We start from the raw sequence: 23,246 nt of genomic DNA, 5'->3' as shown, positions 1-23,246 counted from the left end.
AACCTTGCCAGTGATCCCAAAAGCAAGTAAAAGTTTGGCAAAGCTTCAGTATGTAAGAGACTGACAAAATGATTGGTTTTTGATTGATTGATTTTTTTTACTGAGTTCACAATATGATGGGGGAAATTCAATAGAAATCACTGAATTCCTTGGAAATGCTGGAAGTTGTGAATGCAGTCTGTTGTTCAAACTGCAGAAGCCAACTATATACTTGATACAGCGATACTATTTGTTTCTCTGTAAATCAACGTTGAATGCTGTGATTATTTGCCACTCTTGTGTAGACGTGACTCTGTACCTCGTTGTGAAACAGAATCAGGTTTACTATCACCGGCATATGTCGTGAAATTTGTTAACTTAGCATTACAATGCCATACATGATAATATAGAGAGAAAACAATATCTAAATCAATTACATTATGTATGCATGTTAAGTAGTTAAATAAAAAGAGCAAAAAATAGAAATAATAAAAAACCAGCTATAGTACATAACTATGTTTATTTGATCAGATTGAAAATAACTGCAGATGGTAATCTGAAATAAACAGAAAATGTTAGATGCATTTGGCAAAGCAGACTAAATCTTAAAAAAAGTGACATTTCAGGCAGAGATATGTTGACACTTTCTCTTTTTAGTCCTATGTGATGATTACTTTTATGGTTTAAAGAAGCATTTGCCTGCTGCCTCTCTAGTGCTAAACCTTCTCTACCATCCCTGTCTCTGAACTGAGTTCAGACCAGTTAATTTGTGCTGTGAATGAAATGCACTAGTATAGTGAGGAAGATAGAGTAAGACTCAACATGAATAGATTTAATTTATCAGACAGAAAAATACCAATTCCAGCAGTTTGGTTATTTCAATTTCCCTTGCTGGAATAGATGAAACATGGTTTTTTCTCTGCCAAAGGAGCTATTCTTTGTGGTGGGTGTGTGGAAGGAGGAGATTGGGAAAGATGCCTTCTGGGAAATTGATTAGTGCTAGAATTACCTGGAGTGAGGAAAAACTGAATTTTATCATTGTAAATTTGCGCAAATTGTACTTGGATGTGCAAAATCCTATGTTTAATATCTTTTTTAAAATGGCACTGGTTTTGGATAATGAGCAATGACAACTTTTGAATGCTTCAAACAAGTCTGGAAGTAATCTTACCTACTTATAGCAAGATTTGATTTGTACTAGTGAATATTTAATAGGTTCAATTGTACAGACAAGTTGAGTTTATACAAATAAAATCCCCCTGATGACATTAAAGATTCATTATTCAACAGCATTATTTCTGTAGGATGCATGGTTACAGTTCAGGAGAAGAAGTAATTAAATGACCATTGGTTAAAGTCAAACTCTAACTCATGATTAAGTTTTTAGAGTTTTTGTTCTTAGTAATACAACAATACAATGTAATTAGGGTGGTTGTCCATTGTGTCCAACGACGACAGGAAACCTATGTGAAGAGCATTTAAAGTGGAAAAGCTGTCGCACTGGGGGTAGTTCCACTCTCTCAACTACAGGTCTAGGTCCAGTGGTACGACCAAGTATCATAAACTGGGGTCTTCCTTGGTTGTGGTAGGTGACTGCTGTCTTCTGTGCCGTGTCATGCCCTTTGCTGTCCATGGGGCATTGCAGCATCACCTTCCTGGCCATTGGACCTCACTTGTAGATCTCATCCACCCAGTCTGCCAGAGCTGACTTTGTATGCTAGGACAGGCATGTTCCCATTCCACCGGGATATGAGACTGCTGGCTCCCCTCACCTGGTTTAGTCCACCTGTCGAAGCTGTGTGCTGGGGTGTAGCAGTAGTCACATGCAGACAGCTACTTTGAGCCACAGGTGAAAAGCAGTGTCCATTGGAGGACCAAAGATGAGTGAACTGTCTATTAATGGACATTTTAAGTCCATTCTTCAGAGGAGCTTGTCTTTGTTGTTAGGTCGCAACTGGAATTTCCACTTGGATGATTTCCCTCCACGCTGTACTGTACCAACACTTGTCCACAACATCCCAAGTCTTGTCCACAACATCCCAAGTCTTGTCTAGCTTGGTCCAATCCTTGATGTTATCCAGCCACGTTGTTCGTTGCCTTCCTCTTCCTTTCTTTCCCTCCACCTCTCCATATAGCAAGTCTCACAAGATGTTATCTCTTCATGTAACGTTCCCACAATAAGCAACTTCTAACTTAATAATCTTCTCCAGCAATATACATGGTCTATCAGCTTCAGACAAAACCCTCTCATTTGAAACTTTCTCTACCCAGCTGATCTTCAACATTCATCGATAGCACCATATTTCAAAAGCATTAATTCGTTTCATGTTTATCCTTCTTCAGGGTCAATGTTTCTGATCCATACCTCAGTACTGACCATATGTAACACTCGGGGAAGCAGATTCTACTTTGGATGTCTACCTTTCGATTGCATAGTAGATCTTTTAGCTTCATGAACTGGGTCTTAGCCATAGCTTTTCTCCTTCTGATCTCAACTTCACATCTCTTGTCATCTGTCAGACAACTGCCAAGATATTCACACTTTCGCACCTGTTCCATGTCTTGTCCATTCACTTGTGATGATACCATCATGAATAAGTCTTTAGTGTTTGTTTTGCTTACCACCATCGATTTTGTTTTCTCAAGGTTGATTTTAAGTCCGTAGTCAGGGCTTTTCTCATTCACTTTATTCAGCGTAATTTGAAGTTTGCATTCGCTGTCAGCTAACAACGCGGTGTCGTCTGCATACCTGATGTTATCCACCTTCCGGCCTTCGATTGGAATACCTGTCTCCTGATGGTCACATTCCCGAAAAATCCATTCTCCGTAGAGGTTGAACATATCTGGTGATCCAACATAGCCTTGCCTTACGCCTCCTTTAATACAAGCCCATGGTGATAGCTCATTTTCTACTGTGACCGCTGCTTTCTGTTTCCAATACATGATCCTTATTATCTGCACATTCTCCCATCCCGGATCGTACTTGTTCAGCACCTCTGTTACTTTCTCCTGTCTTACTTTATCAAAAGCCTTTTCATAGTCAATAAAGCATAAGTAGATGGTCTTTTGTGCCTCAATGCATCTCTCCATGATATTTCTCAACGCGAATATTCCTTCCCTTGTTCCTGAGCCTTTACAAAAACCAAACTGCGTTTCTCCAATTTCATCGCTGATTGTACCTTTCATTCTGCTGAACACTATTTTCAACAGTAGCTTGATGCAGTGAGACATTATGCTTATCGTCCTGTGTTCGTTACATTTTATTGTTCTTGACTTTTTTGGTAAGGCGATAAATACTGAGTTTGAGAAGGTCCTCCGGAAGATTTCCTGTCATATAACTGTTGTTTAATATCGCTAAAAGGTTCATTTTTCCCTTCAGACCAGATTTCAGAATTTCAGTGGAAATCTTATCTTCACCGGCCGCCTTTCTGACTTTTAGACTTGAAATTGCACTTTCCATCTCTGACATCAATATTTTAGGTTGATTAGTCATTTGATTTAATTCTGGTAAATCCTCTATCCTACTATCTTCAAATAATTCCAAGATGTACTCAACCCATCTGCCCATGATCTCTTCTTAGCATGGATTACCAGTACCGTCTTCGATACACCCAGCTGATGGCACGGTCTTCCTTAATTTCGTCATATTCTTTACCTTTTGGTGAAGGCCTCTATAATCATAACTTCGTTCATACTGCTCAATTTCTTCACACTGTTCATTCATCCAATTCTCTTTCACTTCCTTGCATTTTCTTTGAATCAAGCAGTGTAGAGCTTTGTATCATTCATTATCCCGATGTTTTACCTTTCTTCTTTCTTCAGTTAACCTTCCAAACTCATTGGTGAACCAAGGGTTATGTCTTTTGCTCTTTTTCCGAAAACCCGAAGTCTTTTCCGCAACTTCTGTCACTGTTGTTTTAAACTTTTCCTAGATATTCTCCACTGCCATGTTGTCATCTAAGACTGAAAATCTGTTCTCCATTTCGACCAAATATTCGATCTTTTTTGCTTCATCCGTAGTGAGTAAATCAAAGTCTATCTTATTTGATGGTTTGGCCTTTCTCATCTTCTTCAAATGCACACTCATGTCCAATACCACAAGGTTGTGATCTGTATAACAGTCAGCACCAGGGTACATTTTCACCTGCTTCACTCTATTCCTGAACTGATTGGGTACTAAAATAGAGTCAGTTTGGTTTTTTACTGAACCATCAGGACTGGTCCACGTGTACAGTCTCCGTTTTGGTAGACGGTACCAGATGTTCGCAATCATTAGTTTTAGTTTTTGCAAATTCAATCAGTCTTTCTTCACGGTCGTTTCTTTCCCCAAGCCCGAAGGGTTCTACAGTCAAAACTTCTCTTGTGCTGCCAACTTTGGCATTAAAATCACCAAGAATCAGTTACTTTGTTGTTTTTAGTCTTTTTCATTAGCTTTTCAACTTCTACGTAGACCATATTGACTTCATCGTCATAGTCCATGGTTGGCATATAGACCTGTATGATGTTAATGTTAAATGAATTAGCTGAGATTTTAATCATCATCACTCTTTCGTTAATGGATACACTACCTCGCTGTTTCCTTGTCTACCAAAATTCCAACTCCGTGCTTACATTCAGTTCCTCCTGAATAACATACATCAAAGTTGCTGGTGAACGCAGCAGGCCAAGCAGCATCTATAGGAAGAGGCGCAGTCGACGTTTCAGGCCGAGACCCTTCGTCAGGACTAACTGAAGGAATCCTCCTGAATAGATTAGTTGGTATCCGTCATCCCTTTTGAGCTACTCCCCTCTGTCCATCTCGTTTCACATAGTCCGAGTATGTTTATCTTAAGTCTTTTCATTTACATAACTACATTTTCTAGTTTACCTCGTATAAGACGAGATCTAATATTCCACGTACCTATCCTGACATGAGGTTTTCACTTGATGACGACCCTGGTAGCCTCATTCCTACCGTTGCCGGACGCGACTTCACTACTGTTATTTGTGGCTCTGTTAACGTCGTTGTTTTGTTCCTTTATTGGCACTGACATATTGGGAAATCACGTACTTGGCAGGTTACAGCAGTGGTTTGCTTTTGCCTTTTGCCAGGTGAGTTTAAAGAGATCACCACCTCTCTTCTTGGTAGATCATCTGCTTGCAAAGCAACCATTGTCTTCCAAGGTTGTAGCTCTTCCGCCTTCCCCACTAGTCTTCTGCTGGGTCTGCCGTTGGCCATCGCTCGTAACCCCGAGCAGGGGACCCTTACCAGGTGTTACCAGCTGGGTCAGCTGGACCTGAGGCGAATCACAAGGGAAGGGTCGACCACACCCTTGGGCCAACTTAAGGCCCTGCTACACGGGTTTACTTGATACAAATACTAAAAATTTAAAAATTAAAAATTAAAATGACAGCAAATAAAACTTCATTAATGAGGATAATGTGGGAGGATACCTGAGCTTCGTGGCGCCGCGCCACCTCTTCTGGGTCGGCCTGGTGAACGCTCAAGTCATTGGTGGTGCTGTCCCACTCCTTTTTGGAGGCCCGGACACTGGAGAGGCTGCTCCCCGACCGTGGCACACAGAGACATCCACTCGCTATATACCCCATACAGTGTAATACAATGTTATATATAAGACTCCGGGTCCAGATAGATTTTCTGGAGAATTTTGTAAGGCTTTTTCTTCATTAATTATACCGCAGTTACACTTAGTCTTTTTGGATTCTTTCAGATTGGGTAGTTTGCCTCAATCTTTTTATGAAGCTTCTATTTCGCTTATCCTAAAAAAAAGAACAAGGATCCAACTGAATGTTCTTCATGTAGGCCAATTTCATTACTAAATGTAGATACTAAAATTTTTTTCTAAAGTTCTGGCTCGTAGGATTGAAAATATTTTACCTTCTATTATTTCTGATGATTAGACTGGATTTATTAAAAACTGACATTCACATTTTAATATACAGGTGTCCCCCAGTTTTTGAATGTTCGCTTTACGAAACCTCACTGTTACAAAAGACCTACATTAGTACCCTATCTTCGCTTTCAGAAGGTGTTTTCACTTTTACGGAAAAAAATTCAGCGCGCGAATACAGTGCACGCCCCGAGCAACTGCTGTCCCCCGGATTCGGAACTGCTTTGCTTTAACACGCGCCTGTGAGCAGCCGTTTGCAAGATGAGTTCTATGGTATCGGAAAAGCCTGAAAGAGCTCGTAAGGGTGTTACACTTACGGTAAAACTAGACATAATTAAGCGTTTCGATCGTGGTGAACGAAGTAAGGACAACATGAGATTGGCTTGTGGAAGCTGATGAACATGATGTTGAAGAGGTTTTGGCATCCCATCACCAAAAACTGACAGATGAAGAGCTGATGCAGTTGGACGAAAAAAGGATAACAATCGAAACTGAATGAGTAATGAAAAAGTACGACTTTAATTTTAAAACGGTACGTTGGTTTAGGAGATATTTGCAGGATGGTTTAAGTCCTTATTAAAAAAACTCTGATAGAAAAATGCGCGAGGCTCAGCAGTCAAGCGAGCCTTTCACATCAGCCACAGCAGACGACGAACCTCAACCTTCGACATCAAGGCAGGCAGAGATAGGAGAAAATGAGCTGCCTGCTCTAATGGAAACAGACGACGAGATGACACCCCAGTGTCCCACCACTCCAACCCCCAGGCCACGGACAGATACCGATTCGCGGAGAATGCAACGGTAGCCGGGAGGTACACAACACATCTTTAAGAAAAAAGCTGAAATAAACATGCTAATTAATTAGGTGCCGCTGACACGTAATTGTCGGCCCAGATCAGAGACGACGCAATTGGAAATCTGCACTGATCTGGGTCGACAGTTACATGTTGGGCGGCACCTAATTAATTAGCTTGTTTATTTCGGCTTTTTTCTTAAAAATGTGCTGTGTACCTCCCGGCTACTGCTGCATTCCTGCATGCTTCGCGGCAATGTATTGCTGGGTGGCCTGGAGGGTGGGGGCCACTGCACCACCCAACCTGCGACGACTCAGTCTGACACACCATCATCAGTGTGCTCGGCAAGCTGTCTTCCCAATTCCAGTAAGTGATACTGCACCGTGCATACATTATTTCTACTTTATATCGGCTGTGTATTTTTACGTGTTATTTGGTATGATTTGGCAGCTTCATAGTTTAAAGGTTACTGAGGAGAGTGTTCTTGCCAACATCGCCTGCGTGAGATTTTCTGCGGACGGTGCTTGCGTGAGATTTTCGCTACGGAGAACAGTTCAGTAATGATTGTGGAAAAGTATGATATGTATTTATCATATCATTCCTGCTTTTACTATATGTTACCATTATTTTAGGTTTTATGTGTTATTTGGCATGATTTGGTAGGTTATTTTTGGGTCTGCGAACGCTCACAGAATTTTCCCATATAAATAAATGGTAATTGCTTCTTCGCTTTACGACATTTCGGCTTACGAACCGTTTCATAGGAACGCTGTACCTTCGGATGGCGGGGGAAACCTGTACGCCGTTGTTACATGCTCAAGGAGATCTTTTTTTTGTGAGAATGATGTAATGGTCTTTTGGAGGTCACCTGATGTGATTTTCCCACCGATGTGAGGTCACGTGATGACATGTGCCCCGTGACTATATAAGGGTTGACTCAGGTGACGCAGTAGGTTTTGAGTTTGTAGATTTCCAGGTAGAACGTGTTGTGCCTCCATTTCTGTTGCGTGTTTGTTTTTTGTGACGCAGTTTTATTTTTGAAACGGAAGGTGCGTTCTCTTACAAGATATTGTATTTGGACTGGAAATTTGTGGCTGGAAGTGCCAATTTACTCAATTCTGACAGTTTTGAAGGGAGAGTGAAGAATTCATCGAAGTGAAGGATCGAGAGAAGTCGGCATCAGGTGGCAGTTTAATAAAGGATCGACCTTATTGAGTCTTCATCGAAGAGAACCTGCATTGAGATAACTCTTGCAATAGCACAATGAGTTCATGCAAAAAGGTTCTCTCTCTCTAAAGGAATTTAAGGTCAGTTGATTTAGACTGTTTATTTTCGGCATCGGGAATCCTGTGGACGGAACCAGCAGTAAAGGTGCGTCGGTGAAGAAATCTTTCTCCAGAGAAGTCTCTCCCAATTGAATGTGTAAAACTGTTGGACTTTCGAAGTTATCGCTTTAAGAACTATATCTGACTGTATTGCTTTAAGAACTGTTTTCGCATTTAACGCTTTAAGAACCAGAGCCGAGTGAAGTTGATGAAGAGCTGCATACCTGTTTAACCTCTGGTTAAAGTTTTCCTTTTTTTTTTCCCTTATCGTTTATATGTGTTTAATAAATGTTTGGTTGTTTTCATAAAGCCTGTCTCAATTAATATTCATTGTTGCCGGTTATGTAACACCGTGTATTAAATTTTATTTACTCTCCTTCTCAGGAGATATCAGAATGTGTGATATCCTTAGATGCTGAGAAGGCCTTCGATCGGGTTGAATAGAATTTTTTTTTTTCATTTTTAAATCTTTTTTATTAATTATTGTTGAAAATCAACAGAGACAAATACATCAAAATAATAGACAATAGGTGCAGAAGTAGACCATTCGTCCCTTCGAGCCTGCACCGCCATTCTGAGATCATGGCTGATCGTCTACTATCAATACCCGGTTCCTGCCTTATCCCCATAACCCTTGATTCCCCTATCCATAAGATACCTATCTAGCTGCTTCTTGAAAGCATCCAGAGAATTGGCCTCCACTGCCTTCTGAGGCAGCGTGTTCCACACCTCCACAACTCTCTGGGAGAAGAAGTTCCTCCTCAACTCTGTCCTAAATGACCTACCCCTTATTCTTAAACCATGCTCTCTGGTACTGGACTCTCCCAGCATCTGGAACATATTTCCTGCCTCTATCTTGTCCAGTCTCTTAATAATCTTATATGTCTCAATCAGATCCCCCCTCAATCTCCTTAATTCCAGCGTGTACAAGCCCAGTCTCTCTAACCTCTCTGCGTAAGACAGTCGGGACATCCCAGGAATTAACCTAGTGAACCTGTGCTGCACCTCCTCCACAGCCAGGATGTCCTTCCTTAACCCTGGAGACCAAAACTGCACACAATACTCCAGGTGTGGTCTCACCAGGGCCCTGTACAAATGCAAAAGGATTTCCTTGCTCTTGTACTCCATTTCCTTTGTAATAAAGGCCAACATTCCATTAGCCTTCTTCACTGCCTGCTGCACTTGCTCATTCACCTTCAGAGACTGATGAACAAGTACTCCTAGATCTCTTTGTAATTCTCCCTTACCTAACTCCACACCGTTCAGATAATAATCTGCCTTCCTGTTCTTGCTCCCAAAGTGAATAACCTCACACTTATTCACATTAAACGCCATCTGCCAAGTTTCTACCCACTCACCCAGCCTATCCAAGTCACCTTGAATTCTCCTAACATCCTCATCACGTCACACTGCCACCCAGCTTAGTATCATCAGCAAACTTGCTGATGTTATTCACAATACCTTCCTCTAAATCATTGACGTAAATCGTAAACAGCTGTGGTCCCAATACCGAGCCCTGTGGCACCCCACTAGTCACCACCTGCCATTCCGAGAAACACCCATTCACTGCTACCCTTTGCTTTCTATCTGCCAACCAGTTTTCTATCCATGTCAATATCCTCTCCCCAATGCCATGAGCTCTGATTTTACCCACCAATCTCCTATGTGGTACCTTATCCAATGCCTTCTGAAAGTCAAGGTACACCACATCCACTGGATCTCCCGCGTCTATCTTCCTGGTTACATCCTCGAAAAACTCCAATAGATCAGTCAAGCATGATTTGCCCTTGGTAAATCCATGCTGGCTTGGCCCAATCCTATCACTGCTATCATGATATACCGCTATTTCATCTTTAATAATGAACTCTAGCATCTTCCCCACTACTGATGTTAGGCTAACAGGGCGATAGTTCTCTGTTTTCTCCCTCCCTCCTTTCTTAAAAAGTGGGATAACATTAGCCATTCGCCAATCCTCAGGAACTGATCCTGAATCTAAGGAACGTTGGAAAATGATCACCAATGCATCCGCAATTTCTAGAGCCACCTCCTTTAGTACCCTAGGATGCAGACCATCTGGACCTGGGGATTTGTTAGCCTTCAGTCCCAGCAGTCTACTCATCACCATTTCCTTCCTAATGTCAATCTGTTTCAGTTCCTCTGTTACCCTATGTCCTTGGCCCATCCATACATCTGGGAGATTGCTTGTGTCTTCCCTAGTGATGACAGATCCAAAGTACTTCTTAATTTCGTCTGCCATTTCTCTGTTTCCCATAACAATTTCTCCCAATTCATTCTGCAAGGGCCCAACAGTGTTCTTAACAATCTTCCTTCTCTTCACATACCAAAAAAAAAGCTTTTGCTATCCTCCTTTATATTCCTAGCTAGCTTGCGTTCATACCTCATTTTTTCTCCCCATATTGCCTTTTTAGTTAAGTTCTGTTACTCCTTAAAAATTTCCCAATGATCCGTCTTCCCACTCACCTTAGCTCTGTTATACTCTTTTAATGCTATGCTATCTCTGACTTCCTTCTCCGGGGATGAACTGATTTTGCACCTTGTGCATTATTCCCAAGAATACCTGCCATTGCTGTTCCACTGTCTTTTCTGCTAGGATATCCGACCAGTCAACTTTGGCCAGCTCCTCCCTCATGGCTCCATAGTCTCCTTTGTTCAACTGCAATATTGACACTTCTGATCTGCCCTTATCCCTCTCAACTTGCAGATAAAAACTTATCATATTATGGTAATCAAGACAACATATCCATATGTAGAATAAGAGTTAAACTATCAACCAAGCTAAACAGTATATCAATAATAATAATAAAGAAAGAAAATGTTAAAGCTATTTTTTTGGAAAAAGAAAGAAGGAAAAAAGAACCCCTACTAACTAAAACAAAAAAAAACCCAAATAACAAAAAAAAAAGTGGGAAAAAAAACCCCATTTGGAGCACAAACCCAGAGCTATTTGCCATACAAGCTTCCATTTAAAAAAAGACATCAATCTGCCAACCAAATCCATTTACCCAAGAATCAGAAGAGGACCATCTTAATTAACTCAAATCAAATGATAGTAATGGGCAAAAGAGCCCCACCTTTTCTCGAAGTCAAATCTAGGATCAAAAGTTCAACTTCTGATTCTTTTTCCAAACTAAGACATAACATCTGAGAGAACCATTGTATCAAAGTGGCAGCAGAAGCACGAAGTCAAATCTAGGATCAAAAGTTCAACTTCTGATTCTTTTTCCAAACTAAGACATAACATCTGAGAGAACCATTGTACCAAAGTGGCAGCAGAAGCATCTTTCCATTTTAATAAAATAGTCTTTCTAGCCAATAATGTGAGAAATGCAATTACATGTTGGTCTTTTATAGAAATACCGAGAATATATTGAGGAATTATACCAAACAAAAAGTCAATTTATTAGGTTGTAAATTGATTTTTACAGCTTTAGAAATTGTAAAAAAAATAGATTTCCAAGACTGTTTCAATACAGAATACGACCAAAACATATGTGTCAATGTAGCTATATCTATCACACTGACTATTAACATTAGGAAATATTTTAGACAATCTCTCCTTTCTCAAATAATAATGATGTACAATTTTAAATTGAATTAGAGAATGACTGGCACAAATCGAAGAAGAGTTGACCAACTTCAAAATTCGCAACCAATGCTCTGTTATCAAGGTCATGTTAAGCTCTCTTTCCCAATCTTGCTTAATCTTAGGTAAAGGATAGTTATCCTGTTGTAATAGTAAATTATAAATTTTCCCAATGAAACCTTTCACTAAAGGGTTCATTTTTAAAATAATGTCTTAACAGGTCAGAATCTTGTATATATGGAAAATTACTTAAATATTCTTGTAAGAAATGTCTGACCTGAAGATATTGCAAAAAATGTGAATATGAGAGAGAATATTTAGTTACTAATTTCTCAAAGGACATCAGTCGGCCTTCTTGAAACAAATCCATAAAGGAAGAAATTCCTTTATTCCTCCAAAGAGAAAAGGTAGGATCGTTAAGTGAAGGTTTAAATAAATAGTTTCGATAAATTAAACTAAGAAGGTTAAATTTTTTAAGATTTAAAAAACTTACGAAACTGGTACCAGATTCGTAATGACTGCTTAATCATAGGATTTATATCTAGAATAGAAATTTTGGCTAATTGTACAGCTCCTAATAACGAAGTTAAATAAAATTGTTTCACAGTTTTCAATTCCAGATCAACCCATGGTGGTCGTTCATTTTTGTTGGTCCAATATAACCAAGAACGTGCATAACGTATATTAACCGCCCAATAATACATTCTTATATTAGGCAAAGGAAGACCTCCATCCTTTTTTAATTTTTGTAAATGACATTTTCCAATTCTTGGTCTTTTATTATTCCAAACAAAAGATGAAATAGAGTCAACCTGATCAAAAAACAGAATTCTTAGTTAGAAAAATAGGAATATTTTGAAATGCATACAAAAATTTTGGTAAAATCATCATTTTAACTGCATGAATTTGACCGGCTAACAAAAGTGTGTGGATTCCATCTAGAAAATAATTGCTTCATAAAATCCACTAAGGGAATTAAATTAGCTCTATAAAGGTCTCCATAATTTTTAGTGATGATAATACCTAAATCTTTAAAAGAATCCGTAACTTTGAAAGGAATGTCATCATATATGAAAGCAGAATCATTTAAAGGAAATAATTCACTTTTATGCAGGTTTAATTTATATCTAGAAAACAATCCAAATTCATTTAATAATTTCAATAAACTAGGAATAGATTCTTCAGGATTCGAAACATAAACCAAGAGATCATCCGCATAAAGGGAAATCTTATGAATAGTCCCATTTATGGAAATTCTTTGAATATTTTTAGCTTCACGAAGTGCAATAGCCAAAGGTTCCAACATCAAATTAATTAACAAAGGGCTTAATGGACATGCTTGTCTTGTACCCCACGAAAGTCGAAAAAAGGGGGATCTGCAGTTATTAGTAGTAACAGTGGCAATAGGGCTTTTATATATCCATTTATTAAAATTAGTACCAAAGCTAAATTTGGAATTATTTATTTAAGAAAAATTTAATTTTGGACCAGATTTTATTCAATGGATTAAATTATTTATCTCCTGCTCGAGTTCTTACTAATTTTCAAAATTCCAAACTATTTAAACTTCACAGTGGAACTAGACAAGCTTGCCCCTTGAGTCCTTTGCTTTTTGATTTAGCTTTAGAACCCCTTGCTAATGCTTTTCGAGAATCTAATGATATCTGTGGTATTTCAGAGAGAGGTATCACCCACAAAATCTCACTTTACGCTGATGATGTATTGCTTTTTATCTCTAATGTTGAGATTTCGTTACCTTGTGTACTTTCTTTACTCTCCTGTTTTAGCCAGTTTTCAGGATATAAATTGAATCTACATAAGAGTGAATTATTTCCTTTAAATAATTTGGTATCAATTAATACTAATCTTCCTTTTAAGATTGTAAGGAATCAATTTACTTATTTGGGTGTAACAATCACTAAGAATTACAAATACCTGTGCTACTTGTTACGTACCCCGTAACTGGGTTGCCAAACCAGCAGAAATGGATCACTCAGTTGGAGTCTGGATTACTAGAACTAAGAAAGTTTTATTAAAGAAACAAGCAACACAGTAATCGAAAGGATAATAAATGCAACAGTTCAGCAATGATAAACACACATGTGCACAGAATTAAGATAACAGCATCATTCAAGCTCTATCGTTGTCTAGGGGTAAATGACCAATTTCAAAGTGACACAAAGTTCAGTCCAATTTAGTTCAGGTCGCAGTAATCATTGCCATGGCGATGGACAATGTGGGGGGAGGGAGAGAGAGAGGACGGGAATGACTGATCATTCAGAACGGCTTCCACTCACAGACTGGCGATATTGCTCACAAGCAGCTTTCGGGCGGGTCCTTTGTGATGTCACCTGAGGTCACCGACTGTGACCCCTCCCCCAGATGCAGTCGATCCTCTGCAGTGAACCCGGCACCCAAGCGAGGGTGGACACACACCGGGTTCCCGCTGATCGTACCTTTCCACCCTGTGCGTTTAAGGCTGATCCCCCGATCAGCCGTCCAAGAGCTTCCCACTGACTTGTGAGAGGCGCACCGCTTCCAGGGTCTCGTTACCTCGGGTGTCGTGTGTCCTGCCTTAGCGAACCTGTCCCTTTTTATCCCCCTGCTGGGGTATCACCTGTCCATCACTTCAAATAGTTCAGAGTTCAAAGGGGGAGCCGCTCTAGACAGCTCTCTCTCCCGTCCCTTCATTACACATCTCCAGATGCTGCTTCATTGTTCCTTATTTCTCCTTCCCCTGAGGACAGGTGGCAGACCAACTGCTGATGCCACTGATGCTAGCCCAGGCCAGCAAACATCTTAATTTATGTGTATTCTTGTCACATACTTTATTGAACCATGTAAAAAAGATATTGAATTGGTCACCTCTTTCAATATTGTTGATCGGATGAATTAATTCTATTAAAATGAATATTCTACCTAAATTTATATATCTTTTTCAGGCTTTACCTGTTTTTATTCCTAAATCCTTTTTTGACTCTCTTGAATCTATTTTATCCTCCTATATATGGAAAGATAAACATTCTCATTTAAATAAAGTTCATCTTCAGAAACCTAAAAAGTCTGGAGCTTTAGCCTTACCTAATTTTAGGTTTTATTACTGGGCAGTTAATATAGGATATCTTACATTTTGGCTATATCATATTAATCGTGTAGACTGTCCGGTGTGGATTTCTTTAGAAGCTAATTTTGTTAATAAATTTTCTATTATTCCTCTTCTTGGATCCTCACTTCCTTTATTTGTAAGTAAACTAACTGATAATTTAATAGTTAAACATACTCTAAGGATCTGGATGCAATTTAGAAAACATTTTGGTTTATTGAGATTTTCCCTTTCTAGTCCCATTTATCCTAATTTTTTTTCAACCCTCCATGACTGATTTAGTTTTTAAAGAATGAAACGGGTTGGGAAGTAAATGTTTTTGGGATCTGTTTGTTGGAGGAAATCTTTTTTCATTTGAGCAATTGTCAGCTAAATATAACCTACCCAAAACTCACTTTTTTGGATCTCTACAAATTAGAAACTTACTAAGATCTCAATTATGTACATTTCCTATAAGTTCAGATAAGAACTTACCAGATGTCATTTTTAATTTGACACCTTTTTATAATGGTTCAGTATCTAGTATTTATGATATGTTACTGGAGACGAGGAATGTTCCTTTAGACAAAATTAAGAAACTGTGGGAACAAGACTTACAGACATCAACTTGGAATGAAATTTTTAAACAGGTTAATACGTCATCGCTATGTGCTCGCCATTCCTTCATACAATTTAAGGTGGTACATAGAGTCCATGTGATTAAAGATAAGCTATCTCATTTTTATTTGGATATATCTCCCTACTATGAAGATGCAATAATGGAGAAGCTTCATTAATTCATATGTTTTGGACTTGTCCATGTCTAGAAAAATATTGGAAGTTTTTCAAACTTTTTCTTTACTTTTCAAGGTCAATTTTAAGCCTAATCCTCTGATGGCCCTGTTTGGTATTGTTACTGGGCAAGATATCAAGTTGAAGACATCAGATTTACATATTTTGACCTTTTGCTCTCTTATAGCTAGGAGGGCACTTTTGTTTAAATGGAAAGATGTTTCTCCTCTTACTCATGCTCAATGGTTATGCGATGTTATGTCATGCTTGGACTTAGAGAAGATTCGTTGTTCAATTTCTGAATCTCGTCAAGACTTTCAAACATTGTGGGAACCCTTTTTGAATTATATTCAAAGCTTTCAAAACCCTCAATTGGTTGTTTAAATTTGGATGTTGGCTATTATTAGATTTTAGTATACAAGAAGGTATTTTACCTTTTCCTCCTTAATAAGCAGCTTTGGTCTTGGTAGGGGTTAGTTTTTTTTTGTAATAAATTAGTATATTTCAATATAACTTTGACTAACCTACATGAATACAGAGTAATGAGATCGTTAATATGAACAAATATAATGTAATTTGTAGTTTCGACCTTTATATATACTTTCTTGTACTCTGTATTCATTTATGTAGAAACTAATAGAAGTATTAAAAAAATATATAAGACAAGAAAAACTTTTACATGATGCTAAACTTGCTCTTTTTTAAAGTTATAATTGATTCCACAACATACACAGCTCTTGGGTACTAGCATCTGTAGTATGCAGGACATCTTTAAGGAGCAGTACCACAGGAGGATGGTGTCCATCACTAAGGACCCCCACCACCCAGGACGTGCCCTCTTCACATTGTTACCGACAGGAAGAAGGTACAGAAGCCTTAAGGCATGCACCCAACGATTCAGGAACAGCTTCTTCCACTCAGCCATCTGATTTTTAAATGGCCATTGAACTCATGAGCACTACCTCACTTCCTTTTTTAAAATTTATTTCTGTTTTTGCTCTACTTATTGAACTCAACTACTTAATATAATACTGTAATTCAGTTCTTTCCCTTTTCTAATAATATGTATTGCATTTTACTGCTGCCGCAAAGTTAACAAATTCCACAACTTATGCCGGTGATATTACACCTGATTTTGATCCTGAATACATCAGTTGCATGTTGAATGCGCGTTGGTTTTTTTTTAGAATTGTGAAGTTTAAGACATTGAAGTTAATTCTTTTAAGCAGGTGACATGCACTGTTCTGAGTTTTTTTTTAATTTAAGCTACTTGAACTTTTGCAGTTAGTATAAATATATATTGGAAAAAAAATACATGCTGCAGAAATTGCTAAGCAAAGGCAAGCCAAAGCTTTGGAGAAATGTGCACCTACAGTAGGAATACAGCAACAGAAGAATTGGAGAATAGAACAACGGGGGAAAAAAAGCTCTATGATCACAAAACCTATTCTTCAGGATTGCTTCCAGCACCATAAACATTATAGAAGAGTTGAAAATGCTTCCTGTCAAGATGTGTGTAGAATTCTGTTAAGTTTATAGCACTTGCTAGAGTTTGAGGACCTTCTAGTAATGAATTTGGATTCATTTAAATTTTGTATCCATCCCACAATGTGAGGGAGTAAAAATCTCTGGATTATGACTCTCTCATAATGTACAGACCTGTGAATTTGTAAGTCAATTAGCTTGTATAAAGAAGCTGCCCCGTAGCCTGTTGGTCCTGGCTTTAATGCTGCGATACAGTTTGCCAGATGGAAGCAGGTGAAACAGTTTATGGTTGGGGTGCCTGATGTTCCCGATGATCTTTCGGCCGCCTTTATGTACCTATCAAGGTTAATGCAGATCCCGTACCAGGTGGTGATAAAGCCAGTCAAGATGCTGTCAATGGTGCCCCCTGTAGAAGGTCTGTAGAGGCCCTGTAGAATGGATCTTTCCAAAAGTGTTTTGGTTACTTCCCTTCAAATCATCATAGTTTTGGAATGACATCTATGTCAGTGCTTAATAAGTGCATTTTTAATATGGTGGCTCATATCCTGTTACGTACATCTTAATAGAGCGAGATTCTAATTTTCTGTTTATATTCTGGTGATTGGATTACCTATTTCTAGACATTAATTATGTTGTGTAAGAAGCTTTTTACATGTAGGTGTGTAGAAACAATCTGTTTGCCCTGTTTCTCTCACTGGATAATTGTTCTAGCTGATTAGTTTGCTCATTTGTTGAACTTTGCTTTGTCTAGTTTGTTTTATCGACAGTGAATTCATTGAGAAATGCCTTTTTAATAATACCACTTATTCACAAAGTTCAACAGCTTTGTTTGCCTCAGTCGCATTTGATTTCAAAATCAATTTTGATATAACTTGTCATTTGGAATGTTACCACAATGGTTTAAATTTTCTTCAGTAAAGTACAAGTTGAATGAACTCCAGCAGGTTAAATAGCAACTGTAGAGGTAAAGGAATCTACCAGTGTTTCAGGTCAAGACTGGGAGGAGGAAAGATGGCCAGTATATAGAAGTGTGGGGAGGGGTGAAACTGGAATTGGTAAGTGGTAGGGGAAACCAGATGAGGGGGATGAATGGTGGGCAGATGTAGTTGTGTGTGATGGAAAAGGTGAACAAAAGGAGAGAGAACTTGGGAAATTTGGTAGCAGTGTGTTACCAGAAATGAGAAAGTTCACTGTTCATATCATTGCATTCTTGGCTACCCAAATAGAATGTGAGGTGTTCCAGCTTGCATTTGGTGTTGCCATGGCAGAGGACAGACAAGCTGGTGTGGTGAGAACGGGAAGAGGAGTTGAAATGACATGCAATTGCAAATATCTTTTACACTTGTGTTTGTGTTGTATTTTGTAAATAATCTCTGCACCTTGTCTCAATGTCCATTTTTGTCATGACGGATGTGCACACCTATACATAATTCAAGTTTAAAATCCTGCTTTTCAAGACTATATTGCTAGAAAAGATTCCAATTTTTTTTTTTTGCTTTCTTTATGGTCATGTTAATCTGTGGTGTGAATTTTAGCAAAGGGTGTATTTAATTTTGATTTTTTATTCCTGTGATCTATACAATTTTATCTTAATGTATTATCGTCAAGAAGCTGAGTGTCTAACACTTCATTTTGTGCCTAACACTTAAAATTCCATAATGTTTTAAACTCGGCTCTGTTTTCAGTGCACCACTTGTATTATGTTTCTACTACCAACAAACCCTTCCTCCCATTAGTTCTATTTAAACTAATATACACAACATAGGATTTCTGAGCTTTTCTTTTTGTCTATATTTCCTTGTAGTTGTGTGCCATACTGTGTTTTAGTATGCTTGTAATCTAAATCCTTGCATTGCTTACCTAATGAGAATTGATCATTTGTCATTCTAAGCACTCTTTCATCAGACTACTCAGCAGTTGTGCATTGAGTCATTCTATTTATCTTGAATATACTTGTGATAGTGGAAGCTACATTTTAATAACTTATCACATAACACTGGTACAAAGTTTATACTCTGGTAACTAAATCAAACACCATAGTTCTGTAAATTGCAATAAAATACATTTTTTAAGTTGCTTCTGATTTTTGTTATGCAGCTAGTAGTTTAACATTCATTTGTAGCAATTTTAAATAAACAGCAATCATAAAGCAACTTGCTTCAATGAACCGTGCACAAGACCAAGGCAAGTTGTGTAATTATATTGTAATTTTACCTTAATGTCCGCTGTTAAATGCCAGTTGGTTAATGATTCTGAAATTAAGACTTGTACTTGGTCACTTGTGTTGCATTACAAAGATCTGGAGAGAGGTCACTCTGCAAGTGACCATTTTAACTTGACAAAATGGGGAAATAAAAACCTTGTGTTTTAGGATTAAATGTTCAGTTGGTTAAAACAGTTGTAATATTTATTGCAACTAGTTTCAGTTGAAGGTCCTGGATGGATTACGATGGACAGAATTGGAAGAGCTGCTGGAGACTAGATTGATTCATAGAAGATTTTGAGGGTCTTGTCAGAATGGTGACAGAGAGGATGCTTTCTTTTGTGAGACAATGTAGATCTAGGACATACCCCATTTAAGACAGATGAAGTGGAGTTTTGAGAGTTGAAGTTTTTGATATCTTTTTAAAAGGCTAATGGATGCAGAGTCTTTAGATAAATTTTTAAGGCAAAGTTAGTGATAAATAGCATTGACATAAACTTTTCTCATAGCAAATTCTATGTGTGGTGAGCCAATACTTAGTTCAAAATCAGTTACTTTCCAGTTTTATCTCATGACTTTATCCTTGAAGGGTTTCACCATGTAAATAGTTCTAGTTTCCTCTTCATACCAGCTACCCACTACAATCTCCATGTTGGGTGAGCTCTGAACAATTCACTCGTATTACTTGAACTACATTTTCAAAAAAATTCCACAGCCCCGTTTTGTTCAGTGAACTTTTATATTCTATGGTGTAGCAGTCTAAGTGGAACTCTTAATTCATTTCCTTGCAACTCTAATCAGATAACAGTAGGCAAAAAGTGCTTATTGTATTTGTACAATGGACAATATTTTGTATCTTCCTGTAAGCCAGTTGTTCATGATACAATAGCCTGGTATTATACACTGGAGATTATTGTACTCCCCCTGTAGAATGTTTTCTAAGCTGCACATTTGTCTATTGTGCACTATTTAAGTGGCACCCACATGCACCAGGAGTGGACAGTGGTCTTCTTGTGCTAAGTTTGAAATCACGCGCATCTAAGACATTGTACTGTGTGGAAAGAAAATGTGTGTTTAGCTTTGGGATTATTTTCTGTTCTAGTTATTGAATGATCATTCTCAGTTGTTTACCAGTTCATTCAGCAATCTTGCTTGTTGCAGCTAACTGTAATTCATTTAGTTCCAACTAAACTTAGCTATGTCACTGCTACTTGCTTGGATATATTCCTATATTTGTTTTAATACAAATTTGATACATTTTTATTGATTTTTAGTTCTCATTGGTTGCATTTTGCTCTTGACCTTGTTTGATGTTGATCCACGAAGCCATTGCAGTGTTAACTAAGAATATACATACCTACGTCCATGTCTTTGCAAACTGGAACCAAGTCTCCTCCAACCGCTTTTTATATCCTCAGAATTGTTATTCAAACTATTCTTTTTTAAATTAAAAAAACCTTCTTAACGCTTTAATCAATAAGTGATCAGTACTAGCTATCCTTAAAATGAAGCTGGATATATTGTATAACATAACATGGATTGAAAGCTCCAAAAAATATTTAAATGATTTTCAGCAATGTTCCCTCTAAGGTGTGCACGCACATATCTTTTGCTACTAGCGCACAAAGGAATTTAAACTGCACACAAAAAGGTTGTCACCCTCTACCACATTGGCATGTGAAGTATATTAAACGCGATCTTACACAATCACATTTCCTTTTCCAATTTCTGATGTAGACAGTGTTAACAGCATGGAGTTTGTGATGATTTGTCTGCAGATTTTAGAACTGGCTTATTTATACTGTTTTTATGGAAGAAATTATTCAGTGCGCACATGTTGTTGTCATTGGGCAAAAAATTGCACAGCACAAGATTTTTGCGCACACTTGTCATTACAAATTAGAGGGAGCATTAATTTTCAACATTATTTCTTTGATATAATGAATCAGTTGAAAGCCTTTACTGATTCTGCAAAGGGTTGGATATCTTTAATAAAAAAAAATCAAGTAGCATGGTTTGGTTTCTTGTGAAGATATTGAACATTTCACAAAAAACATGTACAGCCATCCAGATGTATACTGAGTAAAGTTTGTTCTTTTGAAGCAAATTGTCACTGATCACCTTTTGTCCTTTATATGACAGGATGAACTATATACAGGTGTCTCCCACTTTTCGAACGTTCGCTTTACAAAACCTCACTGTTACGAAAGACCTATATTAGTTACCTGTTTTCGCTAACAGAAGGTGTTTTCACTGTTACGAGAAAAGGCAGCGCGCCCCCGAGCAGCCGCTCTCCCCTGGATTCAGAACTGCATTCTCGCCGGCATTGTTTAAACATGTGCCTGTGAGCATCCGTTAGCAAGATGAGTTCTACGTTATCGGAAAAACCTAAAAGAGATCGTAAGGGCTCTTAGCGTACACTTACACTTAGCGTAAAACTAGACATAATTAAGCGTTTCAATCGTGGTGACCGAAGTAAGGATAAAGTGAGTTTGGCTTGTGGAAGTTGACGAAGATGATTTTGAAGAGGTTTTGGCATCCCATGACCAAGAACTGATTGATGAAGAGCTGATGCAATTGGAAGAGGAAAGGATAACAATTGAAAACGAATGCAGTAGCAAACGGACCAAAAGTGACTGTGAGATTTTCGCTGCAATGATAAAGTACGACTTTCATTTTGAAAGGGTACATCGCCTTAGGGCATATTTGCAAGATGGTTTGAGTCCTTACAAAGAATTGTATGATAGAAAAATGCGCGAGGCTAAGCAGTCAAGCAAGCCTTCCACAGCAGACAATGAACCTCGACCTTCAACATCAAGGCAGGTAGAGATAGAAGAAGATGGCCTGTCTGCCCTGATGGAAACAAACGACGAGATGGCACCCCAGTGTCCCACCACTCCAACCCCCAAGCCGCGGACAGATACCGATCCACGAAGAATGCCACGGTAGCAGGGACGCACCCAGCACATCTTTAAGAAAAAAAGCCGAAATAAACAAGCTAATTAATTAGGTGCAGCCCGGCACATAAATATTGGCCCAGATCAGAGGCAATTGCCTCTGATCTGGGCTGACATTTACGTGCCAGGCGGCACCTAATTAATTAGCTTGTTTATTTCGGCTTTTTTCTTAAAGGTGTGCTGGGTGCATCCTGGCCACTGCTAGACCGCTGCATTCTTCGCGGATCGGTATCGGGTTGCTGCCCGGAGGGTGGGGGCCACTGCAACACCCCAACCTCTGACGACTCAGCCTAACACACCATCATCAGTGTGCTTGATGTCTTCCCGATACTACAGTATACATACATTATTTCTACTTTATATAGGCTGTGTATTTTTAGGTGTTATTTGGTATGATTAAAGCTTAAAGGTTACTGGAGAGAGAGTTTTTGCCGAGACCACTTGCGCTGTGTTTCTGCTGAGAGCGCTTGCATGAGATTTTCGCTACGGAGAACAGTGCAGGCAATGATTGTAGAGAAGTATTTCTACTTTATATAGGCGGTGTATTTATCATATTATTCCTGCTTTTACTATATATTACTGTTATTTTAGGTTTTATGTGTTATTTGGCATGATTTGGTAGGTTATTTTTGGGTCTGCGAATGCTCACAGATTTTCCCCATATAAATAAATGGTAATTGCTTCTTCGCTTTACGGCATTCCGGCTTACGAACCGTTTCATAGGAACGCTCTACCTTCGGATGGTGGGGGAAACCTGTATAGAACTTTTGAAACACTTTGCACAGATACATTGAAGATTGGCTTCCTGGGAACTTTTATCACTGTCAAAGATGTTAAGAATTGAGTGGTTTAAAATACCTCAATTTTAAATATTCTAAATTAAAAATAAGAGAAAAGTAAAACAGCTATATTTTAATCCATTTTCCTTGTAATCTGCAGGTTTAAAACTATTGAAATTGTTGCAGTCCACAAGATTGCAACAAATTTAACTCCCATTTTTCATGTCTGTCTCATACCTATGTTTATTTCAAGGTCTCAGGCATGCATGTATACTAGGCCTTGAATCATCAGTGGCTAAAAGTACAAACTAAGGACTTCTGCTGCCCTTTTTGTAAAACCTTTTGTCCTAGTTGT

General features: G+C 38.4%; 1 protein-coding gene across 1 annotated transcript in view; it reads left to right on the top strand.

Moving 5' to 3' along the window:
• Positions 1-23,246, top strand: part of slc12a2 (solute carrier family 12 member 2) — a 207,767-nt gene that overhangs the window by 34,693 nt on the left and 149,828 nt on the right. The window lies entirely within an intron of this gene.

The sequence above is a fragment of the Mobula hypostoma genome, chromosome 16, assembly GCF_963921235.1.
Source record: "Mobula hypostoma chromosome 16, sMobHyp1.1, whole genome shotgun sequence".
NCBI classification, from domain to species: domain Eukaryota; kingdom Metazoa; phylum Chordata; class Chondrichthyes; order Myliobatiformes; family Myliobatidae; genus Mobula; species Mobula hypostoma.
The sequence above is the reverse complement of the archived record's forward strand: the minus strand, read 5'-3'. Positions and strand labels throughout refer to the sequence as shown.